The following is a 10934-nucleotide window of genomic DNA, read 5'->3' as shown; positions in this document are numbered from 1 at the left end:
CTCTTCTTCCCTCCTATCCGCCCTCCCAGCCTGCCCTGCGCGGCCGCTTCCCCGCGCGGCCGGCCCGCCTCCCCCTCCCACCCCTCCCCGCTCCGGCCGGCGGCCGCGGCAGCCGCGCTCGCGCAGGCGCACTCCGCCCGCTCGCCGCCATTTTGTGTCCGAAGCGACTGTGGAGCGATTAAACCGCGAGCTGGTGCTGGGCGCTAGCGGTGGCCGCGGCAGGGCGTGCGGGGTGCGGCAGCTCCGCGGGGCCCGGGGCGGCGCGGGGCGGCGGCGGGGCCCGGCGGCCCGAGCGAGCTCGGCGGGGTGCGGGCGCAGGTAAGCGGTGGCGGGGGGTTTGCAGTCGCTTTCTCCGGCCTCTAGGTGTCACGATGGGGCTCCGGTTCGGCTGGGGCCCCGCAGCGGCCGCCGCCGGGGAAGCAGGGGGCTTTGTCTCCCTCTATCGTCCCCAGCGCGGCCGGCGCCTGCCTGCTACCGCCGCCATTCCCCACAGCGCGGCGCTGGGCTGCGGCCTGCCTGGGCCTCCCTTCCCGCCGCCGCCCCCGCCCGGGCAGGCCGCCGCCGAACCACCGGCCGCGACTCCATTTTCTTTCCTTTGTCTCCTCCGCCGAACCGCTGGGGCTAATTACCGCCCCCTCCCCGCCGCGCGAACCACCGGCACCTTCCTTCCTTTCCCTTCCCTTCTCTTCCCTTCCCTTCTCTTCCTTTCCCCTCCCCCGCCTTCCCCGCCCCGCCGGGCCTGGCCCGCTCCCCACCCGCCCGAGCGCGGCTGCTTCCCCTCCCGCCTTCCCCACGCGAACCTCTGCGGGGCTCGGCCCGGCGCGCTCTGCCCGGTGCCCCTGGCCTCGCTTGGTGTCCAGCCGGCGCCTGGCCGCAGGGCGGACGCGGTGGCGGCGGCTGCGTGTCCCGCTCCTGCYGGCCGCCGCCTTGCTGCGCTGGCGTGTGCTGCGGAGTGAGAGGCGCTGCGAGGCGCAGAGCGGGACTCGAGCTCCCTCTGCAAGGCAGGCTGAGCAGCGCCATGCAGCACCGGGACGCGGGTGCGGCTGGGGGGCGCCCGCTCTCGCCGCGCTGCCCCGCCGCCGCCCTCCCGTCGCTCCAGGCGAGCGAGTGCCCTGCCACAGGGCCGCCGTCCCCGTCCCCGCGTGGCGCTCGGGGCCCGGGGCGCCCGCGGGGTTTCATCCCACCTGGGCTGCCGCCGGCCTCGCGTTAAGTTTTGTTGCTTGCTTAAACTTGGCCGAGCTGCAGGCCTGCAAAGATACATTTCCAAGCCGTTTCCCCTCCACAGCTTGGCTTTTGCTTTCGTGCCTTTTTAAGAGACTGCTTTTGTGGAGATGAAGATCTTAGCGCACGTTGCTAAATACGTTTTTATTGCATATCTTAACACGAGGTTGTTTGGGGGTGGGGAGCTGGCACGCAACCTAATTCTTTTTGTGATGCAAAGGAGTATATCACACGTGTTTTGCTTAGACACCATATGCTTTTTGTTCTTTACATCAATTTTTAATGTTTTCGGTAAATATATTARTACAGTATCTGATTTATTCTTGGCTCTGTTAAATTGCTTTGATAGGGGGTTTTGCCATGTTGTATGCATCCTTTTCTAGTCAATGTAATCCTTTCTTAGGACTTGCTTGCTGGTGAAAACCAGCTGGCTTTCCTGATTGACTTCCTTTTTTTAAAAAAAAAAAAAAAAAAAAAACCAAAACAAAAAACCAGTCTTTTTCATGCATGGCTGTGCTTCACCTCATGCCATGGTTATTATATTCTAGTAATGAACTTCAGAGATGTTACTAAAAATACCTGAAATACTGTGTCTACCACTTCCAATACATGTGTGTTTTTTGTTTCAGTGTAGGAACTGTAAACATTTTCTCAAATTCTGCRATTTATTCTGCTTGTGCAGAGCCTGTTCAACTCACAGAAGTACTTTGACTGTCAGAAATAGCTCCAAATTGTATTTAAGCTGAGGTTCTTATTTAAAATGTCCCTAACCTTTTACTTAAGTACAGAAGATACCATTAGGAATGAAGAAAGGAGTGATTTGAGCATAAGGGCAAAACAGTGCTTTTTCTAAAGGTGATTCTGGATTTTTTTATTTTTGCTTTGCCTTTTTATTTTCTGGGTATATGGAACTAATTCAATTTTCTGTTCTGTTTCAAATTTCTGCATAGTCTGTACTTAAAAYGTACCTGAGAAAGGTTGTTAGGATGCACAGAACGGTTTCATTAACACTTGCAGAACTTTGTGGGATGTTTCTGTGCCTTTTACTCRGACACTGTTCCTCAAAATGTGAGTTCCTCACACCCTCAAGTGACTGTACAATAGAATTGGACAAAACTGGCTGCAGTATTTCAGAAAGAGCTTGGAGAGTTGTCGTTGCAATGCAGGTTTATTGGCAACTCATGATTACAGTGTTATTGAGGGAAAGGACTACTTCAAGAACTGCTTTTAGTATTAGCAGGCGTATCTTGAATCAGAATGATGGTTGGGTTATGTGTATGGTTACCAGTTTTTGTGGCTGCAGCTTGATGTCTGCCTGAGGGTACCGTTATAACTTTCTTGGAAATGCCAGAAGCTGACACACTGTTTTTGTATTTGTTCTGCATTTGCCTAAAAATCTAGGTGCTATGGAATTTCTTCTGTATAGAGTCTGTTCCAGAACTTAACTTTGCTTTCTTCTCTTCCCTTTAGCAGTTTAGAGAAGCAAGAGTTCTTGGATATAATAAGATTTTTTTGAAGTCTGGTTGAACATTAAGCTTATTTGCTCTCTGASAAGAGCCAGAGTATTCCTTGCCCTTAAGATTCATGCTTAGGCAGGTCTTTCATCACCTATAATAGTAAGTGTTCTTGAGCTCTGATCTTTTAGTAGTACTTCCTGCTCTGTCTAAACAGTGTTCTGTACCCTAGCTATTTCAGAGAATTTTGTAAGTGTGTGTATTGCTTGTACAGGCTTACTTTCCAGAAAGATGTAGTGGTATTTCAAACTGCAGGCTGTTCTGTGTTTTAATCCATGCACATTCTATATGTAGCATCTTTTGACATTTCTGAAGGTTTATCTTGTGAAGAAAATCTGGCGAGGCACAGATGTGTGTCAGGAACCCTAATGTAGGTGATCTGCTACTGCTTGCCATCGTTGTCCTAACTATGTTGATCTCCTCTGAACGTATGATGCTGTAAAGTTGGACTGATGCCTTTTAGACCATCCATGCTGGCACACCCTATCTAGAAAAAGCTACTGATGTTCACAACACTGGGGCATAGAGGGTAGAGCAAAAAGGGCAAGACCTACACAGAATTATATAATGGTTTTTGGTTTTGTTGTTTATGTAGGGTTTTGAGTGTCTTGTGCTTTTTCTGATTCCTAGCAGCCTAGCTCATAAGTGTGTCCATAGATCCCTTCTGGTTCTAGAGAGAACCTTTTCTGGCTCCAGTCTTGCAGGCAGGCACACAGATGCTTTAGCCTAAAGGGTCTATATAGCATCCATTCTGTAAGCCAGTCTTATAACTACTTGAGGCTTGGAAATGCTTTTGAGCAACTTATAATCAAGGTAAAAGCTATAGCTTAAAAAAAATTGTTTGGGGAGAGAAGAACCAAGACTAAAGTTGTTGTTGCAGGGACATAGCATGTCACAAGCAGGTATCACAAAGTGAGCCTTGTCCCCTTCTGTAGAGGAAAGAAAAACAAATTCCTTACCTGATGTCACAGTTCCCATCCATGTGCCAATGGGGAAATTCTTCCATGGCCTTAGATGTGACATTTGGTGTAACCAGGAGCCTGCTGGCAATTGAGAACACAAGTGTGTGTTTTATAGCTTGCTACAACTGGGGATTGGCTGTAGGAAAGATGCAGGATGTCGTGTAAGATGACGTCTCCAGCATTTAAGGCATCTTAGAAATCAAATTTGCAGATGGTAAAGAAGTCAAAGCTGCGGAAGTAAAAATTCTGACTTTGGCACTACCTCACTGTTGGTTTCAGGGGTTTTCTCATACCCATTGATTGTATTTGCAGAAACTTCACGTTAAAACTCCTTTTCCTGGTAACTCCTGCTTCTACTACCTCTTTTCCATCAGAGAGAGAATGTTTGAGGGAGTAGTTGAGCTTTAGATCATAACGCTTTCTTCTTCCTATGATTATATGTGCTTTAGAAATATATCTAATAAAGAACAGCCACCAGTGCTATCTGCACACAGGATCTCATATGCTGCCTGAATTGCTGCTGGTCTCCAGCTTGCATAGTGGAGCTAAAAACCTAAAGGTTTGACTTAGTGGTTATTTTGTTTGTATTAACTTACTGAACTACACTGACTTGTTTGCTTGACTTTAAAGCTCTGATCATCCATTTGGCTCTAGTTCAGATACCCAGTTCAGTCTTTGTTGAACTGGTTCAATGGAATTTCACTCTCCTGTACCACAGTACTACATGATCCTGGAGAAACACACAGATCCCCTTTTTTTTTAAATCATATTTACCATTCATAAAGTTGTTTCAGAATGTTGCCTTATGTTTTCTAGACTTTTTGATGAAAAATAGAGGGAAACCTTTTCCTGTACTTTGACTGTAACTCAAAATGTTGCTCTTTTTTGTACTGAGGGTTGTTTGAATTTCATTTGAAATAGTTCTGCTGCTTCTCCCACTTCTCTGTCTTAATCCATTATTCATCAGAAATTAAATACAGCAGATGTATTCTAGCCACATACTTAATGTGGAAAATTAAATAGATGCTTAGCTGATTGATCCTGGTATTTTTGACTTAACAAAACAAACTCCAAAAGAAGAGTAGAAGACTCACAAACTGGTGTAAGGATTTTTGTTTTTCAGGTTGTGTTAACCTTTAAGTAATTGTACACTGAACAACTCGGTTTCAGTGCCTAGCAGAAAGCAAAGTTGATGTTTCCTTCAATTTATTTATTATAAACTTGGAAACAATCACGTTTTGGAATGTTTTTCCAGTATGGTCCTTAACTGATGACAACACAGAAATAACAAAGTGGCTGTTCTCAAAATAGTGCAGTAAATGTGTCACAGCGAGACCTGTGATAGAACAGATTTCTGAAGAACTGTTCTTTCTGTACAGGTGAACATGTGATTAAAAAGTTGTGGTTCATAGGTCTTTACAATTGTACTTCTTAGGTTAAGTTCTGTTTTTATGATCCCTTCAGTTTCAGCTGTCCAAATTCTCACTGTCGAACAACTGAGGATTTCAGTATACTGTATATTATATGTCATTGATATTAAGAGGCCAGACGTGCTTAAAAGCACAAGAGGTGCAATGATCAGGTAGGATATGCTGACTGGGTAATGCAGTCAAAGGCTGCCTTACTGGTAACTGTGGTGTTTTCTTTGCAACCTGTAGTGCAGGTACTATGCCCAGACACCTATTGTTCTGTCATTCAGCTATCTGCATTTGCTCCTTACAACATAATCTTATTTGTCTTCCATAAAATCAAACCTATGAAGTTTCTAGAACTGTTCTAATGTAGAGGCAGGTTAGGGAGACTGTGTGAACTAAATTCTGTTTATACTGAAAATCTTATTTTCTTTTTCCCTGGAGTCTAAAAATTTGTGTTGACCTCATTGAACTTGTCAACAAAACTGAACCCAAAACACATGGTTTTGGAGCATGAAATATACCTTTGTCTGTATTAATATGAATCATCATAAGGATCTTGTATATTTCTCAAACATCAGCAGGTAAAGTAACCATCCATAAAATAGAGAAGGGGAAAGTAGCTTTTTTTCTAATCATGTAAAGACTATTGTTCACTGTAATTAGATATTATATTATATTCCCTCTGCAGGTATTTAGAATTAGACTTTAGCACTGAAAGCCTCTGAAATTCCTGTTTCTCTAAAAAGTACTTCATTTTTGTTGGGAGGGAGTAGATATGTTTGCATTTGCTAGTGGGTTGGTATGTTTCTTTTTTTACTTCTTACCATAGCTAGGCATGTTCCAGTGTGTAGAAAGTAGTAGCATGTATTTAATATGAACACTATTTGGAATACTAAGGAAATCCCAGGAAATGGGAGAAGTGTTGTATCGGTATTAGAGATGGGTGAACAGTCAGTGATGTAGTGCTGTGCAGAGAAAGACACTTGAGCTACCTTGGGTATCTGACTAGTGCTATATGATGTTACTACATGTATATGTAGTTGAGGTTGATACCAGCTCTCTTGTTAGAYTTAGTACAGGATTTAGTTAACAAGAAGATAAAAGTACCTAGTTAATCCTACTCCACACGGCTTTAAGGAAACTAGATCTTGTAACCTTTATATTGAAGACTTTATCAAACTCAAGTTATAAAGTGAGATACCTTTACAGAAATAAAAATTAGTGCACAAAATCAGCAAATGCCATCCAGTTGATTGGTTCATGAATAGTGCATGGAAGTACAGGACTGAATAGTTTCRAGGATGTTAAGCAGAAACTGGTACTTGTCATAATGTGTTTTCATTATAGTGCAAAATCTCTGATTTAAACCTTCTAGATGATAAAATTGTGATTCATGGAATGGGAAATAAGACAGCTGTCATGATTGTGAGGTGAACTAGATCCACTCATGTGTGTTAAGGCTGCCAAATGTCAATCTGTACATCTGGGGACAAGGAAATTCACTTGAAAGTAAATCATGGCAAATGGTACCCTAGGAAGCAGTGACTGAAGAATATTATGGAGTCAGAGTGGATAAACGGTTTAAACTTGGGTTTCCAAGGTGATACTGTGACAAAGAAGCTAATGTGATTCTCAGACTCATTAATGGAATGAGTAKAAATAGTGTTCTTACTTCTGTGGTATGGGATGAAGTCATTACCAAAATATTATGCAAGTTCTGGTGTCAGCGCTCAAAAGGGTGGGGGAAGAGAGAAATGCCAGCAGCAAGACTGCCTAACCTCTAAAATGATCAAAGAGCTAGAGATAATGTCATGCAGTGAAATTTTAGGAGTTTGCTATGCAATTTAGCAGCAAAATTGAGGGATGAATTGGTGAGCGTCCTTGGATATCTCTTTGGCAAGATAAAACTGGATATTAAAGAGGTTTTAATTTTGGTGACAGACATAACAAGAATTTGTAGCTAGACAACTTCAAATGAAGACCTCAGTTTTTCAACAGTGAAGATAATTAACCAATGGAACATGATATGATGAGCAGTGGTAGATTTTTCTATTTCTTAATATCTTTTGAATCAAGAGTGTGCCAACACTTCAGAAAATTGCTTCAGGCAGTTGGAAGGTGCTGGACTGACTACTTATGCTTTGTATACTTGGTATGCTTTGCTGTCATTTTGAGAGCTGTCGCTCCCAAGAGATCAGACAAGGTGGTCAAATGGAGGATGATCATGCTGAAAAGAAAAGGAAAGAAAAAAAAATGTGGAGGAGCTCATGTCCTTCTAGCACCTCCCATCTTTTTGAGCAGAGATAGGTTTAGGACTTTTCATTGGAAATCTAGAACGTGATCAAGCCAGTCTGATCTTGTGAACATGAGGCTCACATTCAGCTTGCTGTCTCCCAGTAACCCTGTGGCCTTCTCAGCAGAGCTGCTGCACAGCCAGTCAATCTCAAGGCTGTATTGTTGCAGGGGTTCTTTCCAGATTGCTTTACTTAGCCTGAGCATTTTCAACAATACAAAGTGTGGGTTTTTTTCCTTTTTGTTTTTAATTGAATGTGCTTCAGAAAATGTAGCTTTGTAAAGTCTTTTATGTATCATGACTCTTTGTATTAAAGTGCATATTTGGTAAAATATTAAATTAATGAAGAGTGAAACTAGGGAGAGTATCTGTGGAATAAACAACACTTAATAACACCAGGTTGTGATAATACACTGTGCCTCAAGGTCTGACTAGGTTTTTGACACTTCTGAATTTTCCAGAATTTTACAGCGAGACTAGCAGCCTGACAGAGGACTAAGCAGCTCTAGGTGGAGATTGCTGAAACCTAAAAGTACTTTCCAAGAACTGCATATGTCAAAAAGATGGGAATRGGAAAGCCTAAGCTGTAGAGAACTTCTGTGTAACCCAAATGCTCTTTCAAATTGAATTTTTTCAACACAAGTGTCTTTAAGTTYGGCAATTCTAGTTTCTCCTGACTGTTTGAAGAGGGCAAATAGGATGGCTCTGTTGCCTCCGCTTGTGTTCTTTGGAGAAACTTAGTTTGTGTCCAGCGTGACTACTATTTTACACTGTAGTTGCTAGCACTTATACCAGGCCAACTTTTTAGATAGATGCAGTGAATTATGTGGTGAACCTGTAGCTTGTGGGAGGAAGAAACAGAGTTCTCTATCACAATTAATGGCAAACCACTTTCTGCAAGAGATTGTGGAGACTTGRAGGCCCAGAGAGACTAAAGGGAATAGGTAGAGATATCCTGTCTAATATCCCATTACTGTGGATGCTGGGATGAGGGCAGTAGACTGTAGAACTTACAGTCCTGATTGCCCTCCCCACACAGCATTTCCTACTTCTACTGTTGGAGACGGTCTATTTGGACTGGATGGGCGGCTAATCCAAAAACATAATTTTTTTTTTTACCTTCTTGTTGGAGAAGGAATTTTGCAACCTATTGATGAAGGTTATAGGAATGAACTTAYGGCACTTGCTGAATCAGGAATAATAGTCATGCATTTAGGGAAGTGAAAGTCCTGGTTTCCATGGTAAATTAGGTTGACTGACTTTGGGACTGTTGTAACCCCATCTCCTTCCACTGCTGGCACTGACACTTACATAGCCATGCCAAGAGCTGGGTCAGGGTCCTCACTTTGCTGTCTGCTCCACCTCCCCCTTCCCTGTCCCCCTAACCCCATCCCCCCATATAATGCAAGTGAGGAGTGGAAATATAGCAGCTCTGAGTATGTAGTTGAATCTTTTGTGGAGCTGTGCCCCAAATAATTTTGGGTGATGTAGAGACTCTGAGAAGGTAGTTATACTACAAATGCTAGTCAGTGTTTTGAGTATTTGTATGTGTGTTATCTTATCTGAAATAAAGCAATGAATTTGACTGTGTCAATCTTCAAATGAATTAAATTCTTCCATTTCTTCAGTTTGTATTTTTTTTTCTTGAAAGAAAGATCTTTGTTTTTTTGGATGATGTTGCGGTCCAATAAAAAGGGCCTTGGCCTGTTCTCTATAAGTGCTTTGTATTGCTGTGGACCTTTAGTGATTTGGGGAAAATAACTTAACCTTCATGTCTAGTTTCCCTATCTTGTTGTGTTCAGTTTGCAAAGCTGACTCCTTGTAGCCACCTCTAACATCCAGGGATTTAAAAATGAGAACAGTAAATATTACTGTATTAAAATATTTGCTCTTTTGCATTATGTACTTAAGTGTGATAATTCTACACTTTGAAACAGTAGCTTTTAACTTTTTTTTGCACCTCTTTGTGGAGGTGCAAATATGAATACAAACTTTAGATCTACCTTCCCTAATTATTACACAGGAACCTGTTATAGGTACTCAAGGAGTTTTCAGATAACAGGTTGGAAAAGGATCAGTTTTTTGAAGGCTGTAGTTTGAGTCAAAGTTTATCAGATCATTAAAACATCCTTTTTTGAAGGATGAAAAGTTAGTGTTGTCCAACGTTCCTGCCAACTTACTACAATTAGTGGTCTCTGAAGAGAGACTTACAGCTTCCTGTAGTAATACTGAATATTCAAAAGACACTCCTTGATTATTTGATCCTTCTCTACCTTCCACATTAATGTTCTCCTCTCCTTCCTGCTCAAGAATAGCTAAAATTGACTCCTTTCTGCTCTGTTAGCTCTTTGAGCTATTAGAGCGTGTATGAGCCCAGCATAGTTTAKTCTCTGGTCTATTGTGTGTATTTAAATAATTGTTTGTCCTCCTGAAGCAGTTTTTTCTCTGCCTGCTTTGTCAGTGTCTTAACCTATGAGAAAAGGAATTTGGCAGCTTCAGTGACAGTATGATGGAACAGACTATCAAATATTAAGGTGGCTGACATGCCTGAGATGACACTTATAATGCTTTTGGCCACGTCTACTCTGAGTGGCTTATGCAAACAAATCATCACAGAACGTATTTTCTTCTCAAACTCCACTGGATTAAAAGATGTTGTCATGTGGTGGTATTTGTGTAGTTCTCCTTGGTTAGAGGTACTTGATCCAGTGAAGTTGTTGATTGGCATGATGTGTTACCACTCGTTCTAATCTAAGATGACCCTTCAAAAAAAGCTACCTTTTGCCAATGTACAAGTAGTATTTTCAGCTGCCTGCTGGCTTTCAAGATGTCAGTTCTTAATATGGTTTTGAAGAAAAGAGCACACCTTAGTATTTGGTTCTTTAAACAAATTTTTCTTTATGTCAACTTGGAATTATTGTAGTTTTTGGTGGTTTTCTCCATATCTAAACAAAGTGAGGTCACTGGTCGATATTGCTTCTGCCACTTCTATCTTTAGTTCGTATGGGAGTGTTTTGTCTGGTGTTGATCTTTGGGCAGTCTTTCTTTGACCTCATATCACGCATGGTTTTGTATCTTATAAGCAGTGACATACTAAGCCTCTGGTCTTGTAGTACTGCTCTCTTAGGTTAAATACCAGAAGGCTTACATTCATCTTTCTGAAAGTACAAGGCACTACGTAAATTGCCAAGGGTGACTGTCCATATGTACATTAACAACACAGTAAAGAACTGATCAGTGTTTGAGATCCTGCAGAAGTGTTCCAGGTCCTCTGAACTTGCTTGGGAGTAAGTGTTGAGACAAAGAAATTTGTCTACCTTGAGAGTGTAGTAGTTAGAACAACAGACCTTTATTTGTTTAAATAATTATATGTTTGAAGTATATCCTTAATTTTGTGAAGTCTCATGCCGGAGATCTTATAATAATTTGTGTTGCGAGAGACCTCTTGTGGTACTTCAGTTTCAGCCTCGAGTTCAAGGCAGGGCCAACTTTGAAATTAGGTAAGATTGTTTAGGAGTTGTATGCAGCC

The 10934-nt window shown here is 42.4% G+C and overlaps 1 protein-coding gene across 2 annotated transcripts in view; it reads left to right on the top strand.

The window, feature by feature from the left end:
• Nucleotides 1–260: 260 nt before the first annotated feature.
• CTCF (CCCTC-binding factor) overlaps nt 261–10934 on the top strand; it is a 26035-nt gene continuing 15361 nt past the window's right edge. Inside the window, exon 1 of one of the 2 annotated variants that reach the window (XM_085319173.1) lies at nt 261–318. The gene's annotated coding sequence lies outside the window, so the exon portion shown is untranslated. Of the gene's footprint in view, nt 319–1743; nt 2077–10934 lie in introns of those variants that run through there. The other variant, XM_085319174.1, reaches the window with a different exon arrangement.

This window comes from Rhea americana, unplaced genomic scaffold (genome assembly GCF_003343005.1).
Source record: "Rhea americana isolate MKP2758 unplaced genomic scaffold, rheAme1 scaffold_572, whole genome shotgun sequence".
Classification (NCBI taxonomy): Eukaryota; Metazoa; Chordata; class Aves; order Rheiformes; family Rheidae; genus Rhea; species Rhea americana.
The sequence above is the reverse complement of the archived record's forward strand: the minus strand, read 5'-3'. Positions and strand labels throughout refer to the sequence as shown.